This window comes from Cyprinus carpio, chromosome B6 (genome assembly GCF_018340385.1).
Source record: "Cyprinus carpio isolate SPL01 chromosome B6, ASM1834038v1, whole genome shotgun sequence".
Lineage (NCBI taxonomy): Eukaryota > Metazoa > Chordata > Actinopteri > Cypriniformes > Cyprinidae > Cyprinus > Cyprinus carpio.
Genome location: NC_056602.1, coordinates 7,721,557 through 7,743,552, shown reverse-complemented (window position 1 = coordinate 7,743,552; position 21,996 = coordinate 7,721,557). Strand labels below are relative to the sequence as shown.

The 21,996-nt window shown below is 39.0% G+C and overlaps 1 pseudogene; it reads left to right on the top strand.

Annotated features, from left to right (window-relative positions):
* LOC109092412 overlaps positions 1–21,996 on the top strand; it is a 100,360-nt pseudogene that overhangs the window by 2,610 nt on the left and 75,754 nt on the right.

The following is a 21,996-nucleotide window of genomic DNA, read 5'->3' as shown; positions in this document are numbered from 1 at the left end:
ATATATATATATATATATATATATATATATATATATATATATATATATATATATATATATCTGTCATTAAGATTTCAAACAGTTGATTCCAGCTAAAATACGAGTTCTCTAGTCGTAATATTGCTGATACGTAATATCAGTGAAAAAGTATTTTTGTCTGAATCAGGAGAGAAATTTGCATAGACCAAACAGCCAAAATAGTCCAAAACAGTTCTAAAGAAATATGTCAGTGAAGTGAGAAGATAATGGGATGAACTTTTTCTCTCGATGAAGCGTTATTATCAATGGAGGAAGCATTCTTAAGAATCTGTTATTGTGGTGTTTTGGCCAGAACATTTCAATAATGTTTTTTTGTGTTATTTTCTAAACACACAGCTTTTCACAGATGTTAATTGATGGACTAGAGTCATGGTGATTGCTTGTGGATTGCAATGTTTTTTATCAGCTGTTTAGACTTACTGCAGAGGATCCATTGGTGAGCAGGTGATGTAATGTTAAATTTCTCCAAATCTGTTCTGATGAAGAAACATCTTTGGATGGCCTAAGGGTAAGTAAAGTTTTTGGGTAAATTACACCTTTAAAATATGTTTCAAATTACTATATCAATATATCTTCTTAAGCATTGATTTATTTAAGATATGATTTCTACTCTGGGCATGTAATTTTTGTGCAGTTTTGTATAAGGATATTAGTAACACAAGCTTACTGAAATCTGCAACAGTTTTTTCACCTCTGCTTTTCAGTGTGTTAGTTATTTGTGAAAAAGGAAGGAGTGAATAGCAGACTTTATTTGGTCACAGACTCAGTTTTGCAAATGTTTTCATCTTCATTCATTAAAGGCGGACATGATCTATGCAGGATCCAGTGAGTTAAAAAGATACTACTGATTACAGTGAGTTAAAAAAGAGAATACTGATTTTTCAGTTTGCTTGGTGAAATGTTTATTGCAACTACTACTATGCCTTTCCAGTTGGATGAGGACTAAGGTTTTGCATCGTGGGTGGCTTGGAGCAGTGTCAACTGTTGTTTGTGTAAAAAGAAATCCTAGTTCTAGAAAATTCTAGAAACGAAAACAATTATCTAAAAAAGGTAGAATGGAGCCTGAGCATTTGGATTTGGAAAGGCACACATTAGCTGGAGATGCATTGTAATTATAGCATCTTTAACATGGTTTAAAAAACAAGAATGAGGGCTTAATTTTTTTTGTCTGGAATCCACCAGCTTGAATTGCAAGATTGTTTTGTTTAAGATGCATGAATCTGCATTTTTTTTGGGGGGGGGTTGAATTTCAAAATCCATTTTTAGACAGCCAGATGCATGCTCAGGTGCCACTTATGTATGTAATCATCAATGTAATCATCTAACAAAACTGGGTTTTGGATTCAAGTGTGAGTTCTGTGAAACAGAGTGTGTTACACAGCAAATAAATAAATGAACATAAAATATTGATTTGACTTGAAATTATGTGAGGGGAAAAAAACAATGTAGGAAATTATACAGTTAGACTGAGAAATTCTGTGATTGACCAATCAGAATTCAGTATTCCAAATGGTCATTTAATAAAATACACTTCTGTTCAGAGGTTTGGGGTTGGTAAGATTTTTTAATGTGTTTGGAAATAAAAAGAGTGAAATTGTGAAATATTAATACAATTTTAAATATTATATATTAATATATTCCTGTGATATCAAATCTGACTTTTAGCAGTCATTACTCCAGTCTTCAGTGTCACATCATGATCCTTCAGAAATCATTCTATTATGCAGATTTGGTGCCATATAACCTTATTATCAGCATTGAAAATAGTGGTGCTGCCCAATAAACTGATAATTTTTTTGAACATTTATCTGAATTTATTTTTTGTAACCATTTAAAAGTTATTAGGTAAAAAAGTATTGACCCCAAACTACAAAGTATGAGCATTTCAATATTCACATTCATCTCTTTCCCTCCCTCATGCTTTCTTCATCTCTATATCGCTTCCCCCCCCCATGTCTTACATATACGTCTCTATTCCTTGAGACTCTGAATCTTGAAAGAGATGGGGATTCATAGGGGTCATGAAGCCCCTGGGAATGTAACTGATTTGCTCTGAGTACATGCCCAGTTTGGTGCTCACAGTTCTGGCCACAGCACTAGGGCAGCACGCCAGACTGGCTATTTATGCCTGGTGACCCGCAGGCATTGCTGCTCTACTGTAACATACTTGTTAATAATTAGAATACAAAACCTTAAACACACACACACACACACAAACAAGCTGCATCTAATGGCACTGCATGAATATTAACAGCCTCTTTATTGTTAATAATTAGAATATGAAATCTTCTCCCAAGTCTCCATTGTGATGCTGATCGCCGTGTAAATAAACTGACAGTGGTTATTTCATGTTTTAAATTTTCACAGATTGACTCAATTCATAAAAATGAATGACTTCCACTTTAATGATCAATTTCCTCTCGCAGCCACTGTGCACTGAATGTGTGATTTCCTTCCTTCAGCTCCCAGAGTGAGCGGAGATTAGCTGGTGCAGCTACCAGAGCAGGATGTCAATATGGCTGCTCATCTGCTCGTTCCACCCGGACCTGACAGCTTCCGGCCCTTCTTGCCCGAGTCTCTCGCTGCTATCGAGCGCCGCATCGCAGAGGAGGCGGCTCAACGGCCCAAAGGCGAGAGACGGCCTGATGATGATGACGAAAACGGGCCCAAACCCAACAGCGATTTGGAGGCGGGAAAATCCCTGCCCTTTATCTATGGAGACCTTCCCTCCGAATTTGTGTCCGTCCCGCTGGAGGACCTGGACACCTACTACAGCAACCAAAAAGTATGTGTGAGAAGATTTTAAAATGGAAGCTGGTTATTTGCGTTTAGATGGCCAGCAGGACTTCAGTCTGGTGTTATAACGTGTATCATTCTCTGTAGTTACATAACAGATTTGAAAAGAGATTGTCGCAGATTGTGTGCACTGTAACCACAATCCATTTTTCTCTGCTTCAGACCTTTATAGTATTGAATCGTGGCAAGGCTATATTCCGCTTTAATGCTACGCCGGCTTTGTATATTTTGAGCCCCTTCAATCCATTGAGGAGAATCTCCATCAAGGTCCTGGTGCATTCATATCCTTTTTGAGCTGAATGGATGCATGTTGCATTTAAACAACGTATAGATTAGTCTCCAGACTTTTCACTTGCAGCAGTACATTCTTGTCTACTTCATCTTGTTTTGATAGAAAACTTAGACAGGACCAAACATCTGACAATCTGATCAACATAAATACTGTATAATGTTCAAAAGTTTGGGTTCTAAGATTTTTTTAATGTTGATGAATGTCTCTGATCAAAAATACAGTAAAATAGTAGTATTGTAAAATATCATTACAATTTAAAATAGCTATAAAAAATTAACATTTCTGTTTTTTAACTATTTTAATTATGGAATTTATTCCTGTGATGACAAAGCTGAATTTCAGAAGCCGTTACTCCAGTTTTTAATGTGACATAATCTTTCCGAAATCATTGAAATATGCTGATTTGGTGCTCAAGAAATATTTCTTCTTACTACTGATGTTAAAAACAGTTGTGCTTCTGATACGTTCTGATACTGAAAGTTCAATGAACAGCATTTTTTATGAACTGTCACTTTACTATTACCTTGACCAATTCTGCTTCTGTAAGTTGAATTGTTTTCTACTAAGCGCCTCTAAAATAATTTTTACTATCTTTTAAATATTTGAAGCTTCACACCTGGCAAATGTTTGGCAAATCCAATAATTATTTCTTCCTTTTAAGCATCGATAATATAAAGACAATTACCCTAGGTGTGCTGTCTGAGGTTGCACTTGACATTAGGTGTATTTGGGTGAGTATACATGCAATATTTGTGTGTGTTTGTGTTTTTGTTGACTTCCTTGACTGCTGCTCACAATGTTCAGTTTTGTGATCATGTGCACAATCTTGACCAACTGCACCTTCATGACCCTCAGCAATCCCCCGGACTGGGCCAAGAATGTGGAGTAAGTCACATCATTAACACAGTTGTGCATAATTTTACAGTTTAATCTTTTGACAAAATTGTCAAAATTGTCTTTCTCTTCCAGGACAATGAACTTAACATATTGATGATCTTGTTTGGACATGATTTTGTCCGAAAAATGAATCTGTAGATTGTGTCCTCTCCCCCTTATTTATATATTTATAGCTGTTACTGACTAACAAAACCAAGTAGCAAATCAGTTTTTTTTTTCGGGGGTGTGGCTTTTAAAATTAGAAAATTATAAATTTATAAATAATATAATAAGTAAAATAATTTATCCTAAAATTAAAATTCTTTCTATTTTTATTCGGTGGAACAAAAATGCCTAGTTTTTATTTGATAGTGACCAACCATATCTGTTTATTTCTAAAAATGGAAAAGAAAACACCAAAAAAGCATCATAAAATTGGTTTATTCTAAACTGTTCATTCTTGTGCACTGTATTCTGTTTTCTAAAGCCATACAGTAATTTTGTGCGAGGAAATTACTGAATATTTGTTATTGTTCGATGATATTCTTCCCCTCTAGTGAGCTGTTAACTCAAGAACTGCTGTGAGTAGACTGAGTCAGTGAGTTAACCTTGTTGAACAAATTGGAATGATTCGTTCATGAATCATTTGGTTCCTTTTAGTGATCTGGATCAATTGGATCTTCAAAAGAACATTTTTTCACTGGTTTAATTTTTGAGTTCAATGCGATGCAAAGTCATTTCAGTAAAAATAAATAAATGAAGTCTATACCTTGCACATACTGTAGTATCAGGGTTTCTGAAGACTTGGAATTGACTGTAATATAGTCGTATGAACCAACTTATGGTGTTTTTTGTTTTGTTTTGTGCAGCACAACATATATTGTTTATCTTGTCTCCTCTTTTTTTGTTTCATAGAAATAAACTTTTGAGAATAAGTACATCCTTGTTAACTTTAGCCCATCAGCATTCCTTGCTCCGACTTTTTTTTTTTCCAATAAGAAGTTTGAGAGCACAGCAAATAAAATAGCATCATCACATGGGATCTTTAACACTCGATTGTTTCATTTTCACACAATGTAATTGTTCTTAGTGAAGTTTTGTTTGTGTGCATTCAGGTACACGTTCACAGGGATCTACACCTTTGAGTCCCTGATTAAGATCCTGGCACGGGGCTTCTGCGTGGGGAAGTTCACTTTCCTGCGAGACCCCTGGAACTGGCTGGACTTCAGTGTCATTCTGATGGCGTGAGTAACTCTGAAGAAAGACGCTTCTCGTGCTTATTATTTTGTATAAAAAACATAAGACAAATGAGACCGTACACTGTTTTTCCTGAACTGTTAATGACAGTGTGCTCAGATAGTTTTGGACACATTGATGAAGGAAAGCTGTTTGAATCCATGTTGGTTGCGGTTGTGTGCGTTTGAGTGAGTGTGTGCGTGCACTTGTGGTAACTCTCTATTTGATTCTACAGGTATGTAACTGAGTTTGTAAACCTAGGCAATGTGTCAGCTCTCCGCACTTTCAGAGTGCTCAGAGCTTTGAAAACTATCTCAGTCATCCCAGGTAAGGGATGTGTGTGCGCGCGTGTGTGTGTATAGACGTGCGCATGCGTGTGCGCGTAAACAGAGGTGTCAGTCAGGTGTGTGTCTCTGTGTGACGTTTCCCTCTGCTACCCTGTCCTGTCCTAACATGTGTGCGTGTGTGTGTTTGTGCGTGTGTGTGTGTGTGATCCCCCCCCCTTCCCCCTCACCTCCTTACAGATATGTAACAGAATTTGTGGATCTGGGCAATGTCTCAGCACTGAGAACCTTCAGGGTTTTACGAGCACTCAAAACTATATCAGTGATTCCAGGTGAGGCCTAGCTCACAGGCTGCCTCTCTCTCCATCTGAGCTCTCACTCACTCCATCCCCTCCTCCGCTGGCCTCTCTCTTTCATTCTGTCACTCCCAGCGGTCAGAGAAAGCAGGAATCCGCTCGGGTGTAAAAAACGGGATTCCAGGCTTTTAAAAACACATTCTGTAGTTTTCCTTATATCTGCCGGGCTCTGCTCTGTTATTTCCCAAAGACCATCACGCCTTGGGAAAGGTCTCCCACCATGCCTTGGGAAATAGACAACTGGGCATTTTTGAGTTGTGTTGTTTTTTTTGCATGAGACATTGCTGAAGCCTATAGCCTGAGATAGAGAACTTGAGACCCTCTACTCTTCTCTTCTCCTCTGTCTGCTGTTTGAGTTCTATGTGCATGCGCACCGTCGGCCGTGCCTGTTGTTTGCCTGCTGCGTGTGTGTGTGTGTGTGTGAAGCGCACACACACACACACACATGCACAGGCAGCACTCGCACTCACTGTCTTACACTGCATGATTTAATGTTGTTTATACGCAATTTCACAAACATTTATTCAACTAACATGCGCACTAATATTTAAAACCATGTTTTAAACACCAAAAGCTTCTGATTTTTGCTTTCTTTTTACTAATTTATAATATTTAAAGCAGAATGTTTTCTAAATTTGTAGTGTTATTTTATATTTATTTTAATAAAAGGATTGAAGTAACTACAGTGTTTCCCACAGCCTTACACTCTATTTGTGGCGGCACTCCCCCACACACAAATATACATATACAAATTCAAATTCATCCACCACCAGCAAGAGGCGCTTTAAGAGCGGGAGAGATACAGGATTCTCCGGTAACGGCTGCAAAGCAGCGCTGAGCTCACAAACGCTCCCTTTATCAAGCATTACATGCAAAATGAAATGAAAATTAAATCGAAAATTTTCTAAATACAGTCGGTTTCCTTCTGAAATACAGTGATATAAAAACACCCATATCCGTTTTTGATTTTGAAACGTGCAGTGCTCATGTTTATTCAATGAATTCAAAGCCTTTTGGAAAATCTATTTGTGGCGGAAAATTATAATAAAAATGATAACCACCACAAATAAAAAAATTCATATTAAACCCAAAACTATATTGTTATTAACTATATACTAATCAAGGTTAAAATTATAATTAAAATGATAATTATTATAATTAATAATTGTCAGATTATATGGAATAGTTCAGCCATTTTTTTCCTTATTCATCCTCATTATTCCAAGCTAAACCTGTATGCTGTTTTCTAAGATAGCTTTGTGTAAAGAACAGATCAGAAATTGAGTATTTAATTGAAATATACACTACACAAGATTTTCAAGATGACACTAAATTAACTTTCTTTTTCTGTTGTCACACAAAGCTGTCATCTGACCTCAGAAGGTTTGAAATGTAGTGCACCAGTTGTATAGGACACTTTTATGGTGCTTTCAGGGTGTTTTTTTTTTCTGGAGCTTGACAGCTGTGCTTGCTATGAACTGTCACTGTGTAGAATAGAGCTGTGTCAATTTCCTTTTTGTTTTTTAACAGAAACAAATAACAACATACAGGTTTGGAATGACATGAGGGTGAATAAATAATGAGTTTCTGGGTGAACCATTCCTGCAATTAAAAAAAAACAATCATCAGGGTGACAGAAAGAGTAACACTTTAATAATAAGGTGCATTAGGTATTATGAACTAACAATGAACAATAATTTCCAGTATTTAGATTCATGGTAATTTATAAATGCTCTATTGTTCATTGTTATTCATGTTTGTGATCATGTTAATTTACACAAAATCTATATAACTTTATCAACAAACTTACAAATTTATATTAACCTAAATATTGTAAAAGTTAATATAGCTATTATTATTATACATAATGTTAATGTGTTAGACCTTATTCTAAAGTGTTACCATAACAGCCTATTCATATCTATGTAGCTGTATTGACCATTCTCACATTATGTTTGAGTTGATGTGTGCATCGGGAGTGTTTTTGACCACCGTTGCGTGTTCCTCAGGGCTGAAGACTATCGTTGGCGCTCTGATCCAGTCAGTGAAGAAGCTGTCAGACGTGATGATCCTGACTGTGTTCTGTCTGAGTGTATTTGCTCTGATCGGACTGCAGCTCTTCATGGGAAATCTGCGGCAGAAGTGTGTGAAGATGCCAGAGGTCAATGTCACTGAAAACCTGACCGCCACGCTGAACTATAGCACCGGTTTAGAGCTGCACAGCACCTTTAACTGGACAGAGTACATTAGTGATGAGAGTAAGTGAAGAATGGGTGCTTCTCTGTGTGTGTGTGTGTGTGTGTGTGTGTGTGTGTGTGTGTGTGTGTGTGTGTTTTTGAGATGGTCGTTGACACTACATGTCCTTGAGGATGTGAGGAATGCTCCACTGGCCCAAGAAAAATGAGTCATCTAGTTCTCAAAGCACACTTCTGTTTGTGTGTGTGTGGATGTGTTATTGCCTGACAGTGAGTGTGGTTTAAAGGCTAGCCTTTTTTATATAATTTCGACAAATGCACTTCCTTCAAGCTATAAGATTCAGGGCTAGAATCATACTGTACATCTTTGTGTGTATATACTGTATTTATTAGCTTTGTATCTTTATATTGTTTCTTGACATTTATCTTTTGCCTTTCCCCTTTAGGAAATTATTATTTCCTCCCAGGCCGCAGAGATCCTTTGCTATGTGGTAACTCAAGTGACGCAGGGTGAATATGTTCTTTTAGATTTCACATGCTAGTGAACAGAATATAGACAGATTAGTAATATAGATGTTGTAATATAAAGAAAGGTTTTTTTCTTCAATTTAAATATTGCAGGTTTACTCAATCTAACATTTAGCCAATTGGTTGTGTATGTATTGCTGTGGTTCTCAGCCTTTTTGATTCTAAGCTGGTATTTGTAGCATTTTAACTAAGATAACTATAACTTAATTTTAAGACTTATTGTGACCCTCCCTGAAAGTTTGTTGAGGCCCCGTAGTGGGCCTCGGCCTCCTGGTTGAGAACCACTGATATGATGTCCCTTGCTGGGCTAAATTGCTTAATTTCTTTCACTAAATATATACTGACAATATTTCTTCATATTCCTTGGAATAACAGGCAGTGTCCAGAGGGCTTCATGTGTATAAAAGCAGGTCGTAATCCTGACTACGGCTACACAAGCTTTGACACATTCAGCTGGGCCTTCCTCTCACTCTTCCGACTCATGACACAAGACTTTTGGGAAAACCTCTACCAGCAGGTACAGCCCTGACATCAGCTTACTATCCATCTGGTCTCAATATCCTCCTGTAGACATGAAAAGACCCTATATCCTACAATGTCTAGGCCAGGGTTATTCAAATCTTACCCTCGAGGGCCAGTGCAATTCAGAGCTTAGCTCCAACCCTGATCAAAACCCTGTCTTCAGGATCATTAGAAAATCACAGGTAGGTGAGTTTGATCAGGGTTGGAGCTAAACTCTGCAGTGCACTGGCCCTCAAGGGTAAGATTTGAATAACCCTGGTCTAGGCCAAAAAAACAATTTTTGGCAGTTATCAAAGGTAACCCTGGTTATGAACATTATACCACACCTTTGTTTCTTGAAGCTCCAGCGCAGTAGCAAAACAAATTTAATTTAATACTAGTTGTGAGCTAATTGAATACAATGGGATAAAAGGCAGTTTGGAAAAAAAGTTTAATGTCATACGCTAACAAATAGGAATTGACCCTTCACTGGAGTTTGATTGACAGGTGATCTGACCAATCATAATGCCGAATCTGCTATTTTGTCCGACAAACAAATCAGACTAGATCAGATTAAATTTGCGTCAGTGGACTTGAACTTGAAAATGGTGTGTACTGACATCTCTATGTGGTTGAAACAAGATACCTTTTGATGCTCATTTATTTTGTGCTATAACTAGTTAACACACACACATACAGACACATGTTAGGACTGGACAGGGTATAACTAGGGGAAGAGATGATCGCTTCACATGTCGCTTGAACTAAAGTGCTGTAGCGATCTGTCACGACACATTAAAGAGCCACAGAATTTATTGCTAATTTTTTTTTAAAAAATTACAAAATTTGAAATGTGAAATGTTGGAAGTGTCATTTGACCTGCATTGCAAGTTGCGCTGCTTGAGAGCAATTCACAACTGTGGCCTTATGGGATAGTAAAGTGTCCAAATGACTGATCAACCGGGTACATTGCACATGCGGATTTATGAATACTATGAATTTGCATATACTCTTATCACATACTGTTTTCACCTACTATGTAGTAGGGAACTAAGAGTATTCTGACACAGGACAATTTTTTTTTTTTTTCTCTGTTGTAGGTGATATTTTAAAAATACAGAAAACATTATGAAGTTTAGCCCATTCTCCTGTATACATTAGAAAACATCAGCATCTCTCCATTAACTAATCAATATCTTTTCACTTGTTTTTTTTCCAAAAAATAATTTTTGTAACATTTTGTTTGTGTATGTGTGTTCTGTCTCTCACAGACCCTGCGTGCAGCTGGAAAGCCCTATATGATCTTCTTTGTTCTTGTGATTTTCCTGGGCTCCTTTTATCTGGTGAATCTCATCCTGGCTGTGGTGGCCATGGCATATGATGAGCAGAACCAGGCCACCATAGAAGAGGCTCAACAGAAAGAGGAAGAGTTTCAAGCCATGCTAGAACAGCTAAAGAGACAGCAGGAAGAGGCACAGGTAGCAAACACACATAGACACACTCATACTAGCATGTCAAAATACACAAACAGAGCTGGGTAGTAACTGATTACATGTAATCTCGATTACGTAATCAGATTCCAAAAAATAAGTACTTGTTACTTTTTTATTGTCTAAATGATTATATATTATTCACACAAGATCAATCATTTATTCATAATTGTGACCCATGCTGGCAAAATGAGTCGGAATGAGCAAAGGCTAATTTTGAGCTACACGCCAAATGAAAAATATCGATTTTAGTCGAGTTTGAGGTTTTCACAAAATTAGTTCATTATGTCCTTGCTTAGCAATCCCAATGCTCCAGATCTAAAATTATCTTTATTTGTATGTTTTCTGAGAGGAGTTCTTTTTCTCTGCTCGCTTCTCGGGCTGACTCTCATCCAAAGTGTGCAATCCTGATAAATATACACATATACACAAAAATAATCTGTTATGCCTTTAGTGAACATTTGGAGAACTATTGGGGGAAAAAATCTGATGTGTAACATAATATTAGATCTGTGTTAATATATAGGCCGTCTGTCTCATTAATGTTAATCAAAAAATAAAAGAATAGAGGGAATCACTTGCTGCTCTTGATTGAACTGCTTTGTAGTTTTCAATTTATTTGTAATGAACTCACTGAAGTGTCACACCCATGGACGGTCTCTGTGTGTTTTTCTCCCCACGTGCTCCCCGTGACCCAGTTTCTCCCATGTGTGATTGTCTCATTTGGTTCAGATGTGTCTCATTAATTACCTTGTTTAGTCCTGTATTTAAAGGGTTGTCTGCCCTATGGTCCCTTGTCCGGTGTTAAACATCTTGATGTGCTACGTGTGTCTCCAGCCTGCCCTGTGTTTCCCTGCGTTTGGATTATTAAACACTGTTGTTTATGATTATCCCTTGTCTCCGCGTTCCTTGCTCCTTTCTGTAGCAATCGTGACAGAACACCGGAACGACAAAAGGTTTATTGGCGTGTTTTCCCCCTGTTTTGTTTCTGTGTTTCATTTAGTGTTTAGTTGTTTCCTGTTGTTTCCCCATGGATCCCCTCGCCGCTTTGTTTGTCTCACTAGCCCGTAAGGACCTGCCCCTTGTGGAGTATGCAGTTGAGTTCAGCCAGCTCACTGTTCTAATGACGTTTGACGTTGCTGCGCTGAACTCACTGTTCTGGATCGGGGCAAACTATAGTACCACTGCCCCGTCGACCTCCCAGAAACCACTGAACTGAGCTGGAGGGAAGCTATCATCCGGTGTCTGGAGAGCGTCTATCCCCGATCCAGAGCACAGCCAGACCCAGAGCCCAGCCCACCTTCACCCCGCTGTGTGGAGCTCAAGCCCACCGATGACGGAGAGCCCGAGCCTGCCGCGACAGATGAGCCATCACCGAACTGAGCGACAGTGCTGAGGATTGCCACGGAGCCGGAGCTGCAAGTAACGTCAGACCAGGTGCGAGAGCCGGCTATAACGCCCTCCACGAGGGAGAGAGACTTGGACAGCAAGAGTTTAGATAGGTGCTCCGCCCCCTGCACCATGGCTGAGGGCTAGCTTATTGTGGATCTGGGACTGTGGTACGTTGAGGAGGGGTCCTGAATTGGATTTATGGGCCGACCTGCCCCCTGTCCTTCCCCCTTCGCCAGAGCCCTCTGTCAGTTCCGTTCCCACGTGATGGCTCCAGCCCCCGAACAGAGCCCAGAGAGGGCTGCATTCCTGCGTCCAGCCTAGGGATGGCCTCAGATCCTGAGTCAAGCCCAGAGAGGGCCCCTGTTTCCAAGTCCAGCCCAGAGAGGGCTGCGGTTCCCATGTATGACCCAGGGAGGGCCACCTGGCCCAAAGAGAGCCCAAGTACCCACCCCACTTCCATGTCCAGCTCAGGGAGGGCTCCTGTTTCCACGTCCAGCCCAGAGAGGGCTGCTGTTCCCACATATGGCCCAGGGAGGGCCACAGATCCTGAGTCTAGCCCAAGGAGGGCTCCTGTTTCCATGTACACCCCCGGGAGGTCTCCTGTTTCCACAACCAAGCCAGAGAGGGCTGCGGTTCCCACGTATGGCCCAGGGAGGAGTTTAGCCCAGAGAGGTTTCCTGTTCCCGAATACGGCCCAGAGAGGGCTTCCATTCCCAAGATTGTCTCAGAGAGGGCTCCTGTTCCTGAATTAGGCCTGAATTAGGCCGAGAGAGGGCTTCCATTCGCAAGATTATCCTAGAGAGGGCTCCTGTTCCTAAGTTTGGCCCAGAGAGGGCTCCTTTTCCCAAGTTCAGCCCCGAGAGGGCTCGTGTCCCTGAGTCCAACACAGAGAGGGCTTCCGTTCCCAAGTTCGGCCCAGGGAGGGTGTTTGCTCCTGATTACAGCTCTGAGAGCCCGGAGGCTCGGAAATGGGAGGAAAATCTCCACAGCTGTTGTCTGGCAGCCCCTCTGCTTACCCTCAGCCCACCATCTGTTCGGTGTGAGCACTGTGGGTCCCAGACTCCGCCTCAGCCCGTCGACCCAGCGGCTCCACCAGGGCTCCTAGCTCCCTCCTTTCCTCCGTGGCCCATCAGTCCGCTGGTCCCTCTGGGCTCCCTCATCCCTCTGGATCTGCCTTGGTCTGTCGTCGTCCATCCTTCTTCCACCATGGGTCCATCCTCAGTCGGCTCTACCGTGGGTCGCCCTCATTGCTGTGGCCTGGGTCCCACCTGGCTCTGCCTGCTCCAAGCACCTCCTGTCTCCATCTGGTCCGCCCTGGCTCCTCCTGTCTCTTCCCTGGCTCCTCCCCCTGTCGGCTCCACCATGGACTCTGTCTGTCGGCCACCTCCAGGGTGACCGTCCACCTCCTGAGCCTCCTCCCATCCCTCCCTATGTTGTTTCTACGGCGTGAGAACGTGCCTTCCAGGTGGGGGACGATATGTCACACCCATGGACTGTGTGTGTGTGTGTGTGTGTTTTCTCCCCACGTGCTCCCTGTGACCCAGTTTCTCCCATGTGTGATTGTCTCATTTGGTTCAGATGTGTCTCCTTAATTACCTAGTTTAGTCCTGTATTTAAAGTGTTGTTTGCCCTATGGTCCCTTGTCCGGTGTTAATTGTCTTGATGTGCTACGTGTGTTTCCCTGCGTTTGGATTATTAAAGACTGTTTATGATTATCCCTCGTCTCTGCCTTCCTTGCTCCTCTCTGTAGCAATCGTGACATAAAGGCATTTTTACATTTGATTATTTGTTTTTCTTACTTGAATGCTTTTGTTTAGATGTAAAATTAAAAAGGTAATGCATTATTTTTTTCTGTCTTCTATTGTTTTTTTGGCATCTGTTTTTAGTCATAATAAAGATAAAATAAAAATAGCTATATTGTGATTACTAATATAGCAATTATCAAAGTTGGATAATGCAATAATGTAACGCGTTGCATTTAAAATTTATGCACATTTATTAGAGTTACTAATGTCAATAAAATTACGTTACTTAAGTTACAAATGCAGTGTTAAAAAATATTAAGTAAAATAATGTTTTGCGTGTCAGTACGCCCTTTAATAAATCATGGGAGAATGTGAGCTAAAATGTATACAAATAAAAGACCTTTTAAAGTTTCAAATGATGCAAAATGACAAAATATTTTCAGTTCTTTTTGCTGTTCAGGAAATAATACAAGTGATTGTTCAAGTTGCTGTTTTGATACTTATGTAATTTTTCAGTCAATATTAAATTACTGAAAGAACTATAAGTGTCACCTTGTTGTGTATTTTTTAGGTTTGATAACTTGAAAAGTAAAGTAAACTTGAAAGTAACTTGAAAGTAAACTAATTAGTAATCTGATTACTTTTAAAATGCAGTAATCAGTAATGTAATCAAATCACAATTTTAAAGAAGTAATTAGTAATTTGTGGTGAATAACTTTGAGTAACTTATCCAACACTGGTAATTATTATTAAGAAAAGAACTGGAGGAAAAATGCAACGTTGCTAGGTGATTTGATTTGGAACCTTCAGAAAACTTTAACTCGATTTTTCTCAAAATTGACTTTGCTGACTCTATCAACTTGAAACAGGTGTAGCTCAGTAAATGTTTGTCATTTTGAAGGTCTTAAATAAAAGTAACTTATTATTGAAGATTTGGTCATTGTGACTCATTTTGCCAGAATAGGTCACAATTTATTGATTCTCCCTAATTCCTCTTTTTTTCATCTTTTAGCCTACTGCTTATTTACATTCAGAAAGTCAGAAAGACATTTCACACAGAAATCAGTCGTTAGTCAGGTAGCCACACAGCATTTGACCACAAGATTATCCTATTCAAATCAATGTGATAAGCAAGTTAGGGCAAAAATAAACTTGAAAGTAGCTTAAAATGTGTAATGAATTATGTTACTAACTACAATTTTTGTCATGTAATTTGGAACCAGTTACAAACTACAATTTCTAAGTAATCTACCCAGCTCTATGCACAAACATGTGTTAACTTGCACAGACCATTTTTACATTCTTTCCCCTTTGATTTACAGTTATTATGTGTTCTCATTACTTTTGTTTTGATCATTATGTTGTTCTCATTTCCTGATCTTTGATCTCTTACTCTGCCTTCGTCATCTCTTAAGTTTCTCAGCTCCACACTTGCTGCGAATAACACTGCCCTGTCGCCATGGAAACCAACAGATAATGAGAGCAAGTGAGGGAGTGTCCTTTCTCCTAGTAAACATGAAAAAGAGAGAAACTAGAGGAAGACAGAAAGCGGGAGAATCACAGAAAAAGACGAAAAGAGCAAAATGTAGATTAACTCCAAGATGGCGACTATGCATTTTAAATGGTGGCAGATAGATAGATAGATAGATAGATAGATAGATAGATAGATAGATAGATAGATAGATAGATAGATAGATAGATAGAGCTGTTTACTAGTAATTGGGCTTATTATGTGTGATTCCACAAGTTAGACAAAAAAGACATTATGAGGAAAAAGAAAGTGATTAGTGAGAATGAAATAAAGTGCCAAAGGTCAGCAATGCAATCAATACCTGTAATTTAGTCTGATCACATAAAGCTATCATTCTTCCTTCTTCAGTGCTCACTGTTTATCCGTCTCTTGTCTCTGCTTTCGGTATGCAAGCTTGAACTAAGTCTACCCCTGGTTGCCCCTGACAACTGAGCTTGTGCTGTGATTGGTTGGCAGGTTGCGGCGGCAGCAGCAACAGAGAGTGGGGAGTACAGCGGGAGGGGGGGCTTGTCAGAGGAAAGCTCCTCCGGGGGGTCCAGACTCAGCTCCAAAAGCGCTAAAGAGCGAAGGAACAGGAGGAAGAAAAGAAAACAAAGGGAAGAAGAAGAGAAAGCCAATCAGGAAAAGTTCCATAAGTCTGCTTCAGAGGACAGCATTAGACGGCCTGGATTTCGATTCTCCATCGATGCCAACCGACTTTCTTATGAGAAGAAGTGTTCCACTCCTAATCAGGTGACTACTTCCTTTTTGTGGAATTATGGGAAATGTAGTTTGATAAGCCTTTCTGTGTTCATCAGAATTCTTAGCTTCTCAACGATATTGTTACTGAGGTTAGGTGGGTGGAGTGCTAATCGACTCAAGAAGTGTGATAAGGAGACAGAAAATATTAGCTCATTAAAATGTTCAGTTATGCACTTATATAGAGGAGGATTACAGTGCTAAAGGTGGCACAGATGCATTACACAGATGCCTCAGAAGTAACCCAAATGTAAATGTGGTTTCATTTAATTCTAACAAATCTGTATCCACTAGAAATATAATTATGGCATTAAGAGTTATGGCATGTGGATGCAACAGCATTATTCACAATATAGACCAAATCGTGTATGCAGTTTTGAAATATAATGGGTTTTGTTTCAATTATTGCTAATAGCCTTTAGTTTATATCACAGCCATGTACCATAATTTGTTACTTGCTTCTTTTGCTAGTCAGAGGCAGTCTTTTTTGAGACCTTTTGACCCTGCCATACCAATTGTATTAAATTCAACAGGAACAGCATTGTTAATATTGTTGTTAATATTACACACACACACACACACACACACACACACACACACACACACACACACATACATAGTCTGATATATATATATATATATATATATATACACATATATATTTACACATACATATATATATAGTAGTCAACATTTGAAGTGGATCAAAAAAGTTAATCAGAGTTGTCCTAAGACAAGAACACATTTTGGTTTTAGGTTTTAGGACAACTTTGATGAAAGATTTTGATCCACTTAAAATGTTGACTAGTGTATGTGTGTATGTGTGTGTATACATACATAAGTTTTTAATTAGATTCATATATGACTATATAAATGTGTCTCTTGCATAGATTATTCAACTTTTCTGTGCAGTGCTAGTGTCGTAAAGCAAGTTATTCACCTTTAGAGTTTAGTGATTAATCATTTAATTATTAAACCAGAAATATTAGGACTGGAATAACAAATACAAATTTGTTCTGTGTGCTGGTTATCGGACACATAAATAGGCAATCTGTATCGTACTTTACATTTTCTCTTTGTTTTTATCTCTTTTTCAGTCTCTTCTCAGCATTCGTGGATCTCTCTTCTCCCCAAGGAGGAACAGTCGTGCGAGTCTGTTCAGTTTTCGCGGTAGAGCGCGAGACTTCGGCTCAGAGAATGATTTTGCGGACGATGAGCACAGCACATTTGAGGATAGCGACAGTCGCCGCGGATCACTCTTCGTACCTCGTTGTGTTGAGAGACGAAGTTCTACTGTCAGTCACTGCAGCCTTGCTCCCAGAATTATGCTCCCAGCCAACGGGAAAATGCACTGCACAGTGGACTGCAATGGAGTGGTCTCCCTGGTTGGCGGGACATCTGTGCCAACATCACCAATCGGACGTTTGTTACCTGAGGTAAGTGCATAAGGAAATAAAATCTTTTTATGTTATGTTATGTTAACAATAATATGCTCAATCCTCAAGATGTGTTTTTTTTTTCTTTCTAGGGCACGACCACTGAGTCTGAGGCACGTAAAAAACGTTCAGGATCACACCAGCCATCTGATTATCTGGATGAGACAGTAGCCAGAAAAAGAGCTCTTAGTGTGGCCAGCATTTTGACAAATACTATGGAAGGTCTGAAACACACTGACCTCACACATGCACACAAATGTGTTAAAATCACATACCATAAAACTTTTTGACAATTTTCCATAATGGTTTCATTCTGTTCTCTGTGATTTCTAAGATAATATAGAAAATAAAGTAATATTCTTTCATTTTTAGGCCCATTTTGATTTATAAATAAATTTGGCTTTCTGTGGCAAAGTTTCTTTTATTTACTGATAAAAGTAAATTATCAGTAAGTTTTGAATTGAGTTTTAAATGAGTGACATATATGTAAAAGGTTTTGTTTTAGATGCAGTCAATATGTTCATATTATATATATTCCATTTTATATCTGATCATTCAAAAACATACAATTTCCCTTTGATTAGCTATGAAAATGAAGATCACCCTTACACACACTCTCACACTCATATACTGACCTTTAAAAACTGACTTTAAGTCACATAGTTGCTGACGCTGCTGACATGCCAGTGCAATTGTTTCTGAATGCCTCGCATGCACTGTCAACTTAATTTGCAGTCATCACATACACACACAATCTTCCAACAGACAATACAGACATGTGGACTTTTTTTGCAATGCAACCTTAACGTGAAAGCTATTTGAAAGCCATAGTTTTTAATATTTAATGGATCTAAACTGCAAATGATTTCTGTTCATAGAACTTGAGGAATCACGGCAGAAGTGCCCTCCATGTTGGTACAAGTTTGCCAACAGCTTCCTGATCTGGGACTGCTGTCCAGCCTGGCTGAAGGTGAAGGAGATTATGAACATGGTAGTGATGGACCCATTTGTAGACCTGGCCATAACCATCTGCATTGTTCTCAACACACTCTTCATGGCTATGGAGCACTACCCTATGACAGATACGTTCAACCATGTGCTGTCAGTTGGGAACCTGGTGAGCTCTCAGTGCCAGATTCTCATATATTATAATAGAGTATTTTTCGATTGATTTAATTAATTTAAATCTGCATAAAAACAGTACAACAAATACAAACCTATTAGTTAGTAGTAATTACACTACGAAGTTCAAGCAAACTTTTATGATGCATTAAAATCTTTGTTTAAACATTGAGAATGCAGCTTTGACATGGTGCTGATTTGTTCCTGTTGCGCTCTGTGCAGGTATTCACAGGAATCTTCACAGCAGAGATGTGTCTGAAGTTAATTGCTCTAGACCCATATTACTACTTCCAAGAAGGATGGAATATCTTTGACGGCATCATTGTGAGCCTGAGTCTCATGGAACTGGGCCTGTCCAATGTTGAGGGACTTTCTGTGTTGCGGTCCTTTAGATTGGTGAGCAAATCTCTTCTTTTGTAAAACGGGGTTTGAAGGTTTAAGACCACTAGTGAAAATGCTTCTGTTTTGCTTTTTTCCAGTTTAATGCTGTTATATTCATTATAAATTGTAATGAACATAACAATTTGAGTAAAATTCATGATAACAGCACTTGAGCTTAAAGGGATACTCCACCCCAAAATGAAAATTTTGTCATTAATCACTTACCCCCATGTCGTTCCAAACCCGTAAAAGCTTCATTCGTCTTTGGAACACAATTTAAGATATTCTCGATGAAAACCAGGAGGCCTGTGACTGTCCCATAGACTGCCAAGTAACTAACAGTGTCAAGGTCCATAAAAGTATGAAAGACATTGTCAGAATAGTCCATCTGCCATCAGTGGTTCTACCGTAACGTTATGAAGCGACGGGAACACTTTTTGTAAATGAATAAAACAAAAATAATGACTTTATTCAACAATTCTTTTGTCAACAGTCTCCTATGTGTCTCTCCATACAAAAAGTGTTCCCGTCGCTTCATATAACCCAGATTGCACGTCTGATGGCAGATGGAGTATTCTGGATGACGACTTTCATATACCTTTTATGGACCTTGACACTGTTATTTACTTGGCAGTCTATGGGCCAGTCACAGGCCTCCCGTTTTCATCCAAAATATCTTAAATTGTGTTCCAAAGACGAACAAAGCTTTAATAATTATAAAACTACAATTTGGTAAGTAATAAACCATAAAATTACAATACAAGCTTTGAACATAACTTCAATATACCATACAAGAAACCCAAATATTCACCCAAATTTTCATATATCGAAACATCTCTTTTCCAACATTTCCTGTCTCATTCTCTATCTTAGTTAAGAGTCTTTAAGCTGGCGAAGTCTTGGCCCACCCTGAACATGCTGATAAAGATCATTGGTAACTCAGTTGGTGCTTTGGGAAATCTAACCCTCGTCCTTGCCATCATCGTCTTCATCTTCGCTGTGGTGGGAATGCAGTTGTTTGGAAGGAGCTACCGTGAGTGTGTCTGCAAGATCTCAGATAACTGTGAGTTGCCGCGGTGGCACATGGACGATTTCTTCCACTCCTTCCTGATTGTGTTCCGAGTGCTTTGTGGTGAATGGATCGAAACTATGTGGGACTGCATGGAAGTGGCAGGGCAGACAATGTGTCTCATCGTCTTCATGATGGTCATGGTCATTGGGAATCTGGTGGTAAGATCAATCATGCCACACATGCCAAACACCTGGAATATAGGCTTTCCCTTCTACTTTCTTCTTCCTGTCTTCCTTTTTATTCCTCTTATGTACATATTCTTCTGTAATTTTATACTTTCTGCACTGATAGATTGGATTTTGTCAAGTGGGATGTGCTACTGGATTAACATATTTGTTGGACCTGCAACAATATTCAAATACTGTAAACTGATCAGTTTTTGAGTTTAAAGTAAGGGTAGTGTTGAGTTTAAGGAAAGGTGTCATCTGATTTTAGGTATGTAATGGTTAAGATAAATTAGAATTAGATATTAGAAATATATTAGAATTAGAAAAAATAGATATTATAATTTGCATAAGGGAAATTAAGTCTATTTTAGAACCATTAATAATTTCTTTTGCGTTTTCTTTAGAATTAAGTGCTTTTTCCTTCAATTTTCTCATTACCATGTTACCTGGGTTTAGTTTAGGTTTTTTTTTGGTAGTCATTATTCCTAATGGTGAGTCTATATTTGTATTACTGTAATACAGTATTTGTACTCTCATTAATAACATAAATGAATAAATAAAAAATAAAAACAAAAAAACAAATTAGGGAGAATCAGTCCTGAAATATCATTCCTCAAATACTTCTTTTTCCTCTTCTTATGTATTTTGCTTTTTTTTATGTAAACAGTAAGATTTTTCTATGTTTTTGAAAGAAGTCACATGAATCTTCAGAATTCATTCTAATATGCTGATTTGATGCGCAAGTAACATTAGTTATTATTATCATTATTATCAATGATAATAATATTATATTTATTATCAATGTTTAAATAGTTAAAATAGTAACATATATTTGAAATATGTTGTGATTGTGATACAGTGTACTTTGGGACCCCCTCGAAAACGAGATGGTCCATTTACCCATACACATCATAATCTTTTCTGAGTCGAATCTGTTCATATTATATCACCATTTGATCTAGCCGATTCTGAAAGTGTGTGTTTTTGTGTGGCAGGTGTTGAACCTGTTCCTGGCCTTGCTGCTGAGCTCTTTCAGTGCCGATAACCTGGCCGCCACGGATGACGACAGCGAAATGAACAACCTGCAGATCGCCGTGGGCAGAATACAGAAAGGTATCGCACTGGTCAAGTCCACTTTACGCCAGTTCCTCCAAAGCCTCTGCCTGGCCATCTCCAAACCTCGTGCTCTAGACGAAGAGAAACCCCTTGATGACCTCCACAGTGACGGCAAGGAGAACTGCTTGTCCAATCACGCTCCGGTGGCTGGTGACCTCACTAAAGACTATCTGAAGGAGGGCTGCGTCTCTCCTGGTAATGGAGTGGAAGGTCACGTAAAGTATGGGATTGAGGAAGGCGACTACATGTCGTTCATACACAATCCCAGCCTTACTGTTACAGTACCGATTGCAGTGGGAGAGTCGGACTTTGAAAATCTGAATACGGAAGATTTCAGTAGTGACTCGTCTGACGTCGAGGGCAGTAAAGAGGTAAGCCAGATTTCTATGTCTAAACAGAAATTTGACTGTTAATATGCATGAAAGACAGTTCTGAATTTTTGTGTTTCAGTGTCGGAGAGAGCTATGTAACGAGATGCTATGTAAAAGTCATTTTTAATGGTCTAATTTAATGTTTTAGGTTTGTTTGTAATTCATCAGGAGTCAGTGTCTCTTTCCCTGTAGGGGACAACAGTTGTGTTGAGTCATATTACCATTGCATCATTCTCTGCTCAGAGCTGCAGCCCATTGTGTGTGTGTGTGGTTTTACTGTTCTATGGGCTTCAGGGCAGTTTGACCCTGTTCATCTGCAGCTAGTTAAGACA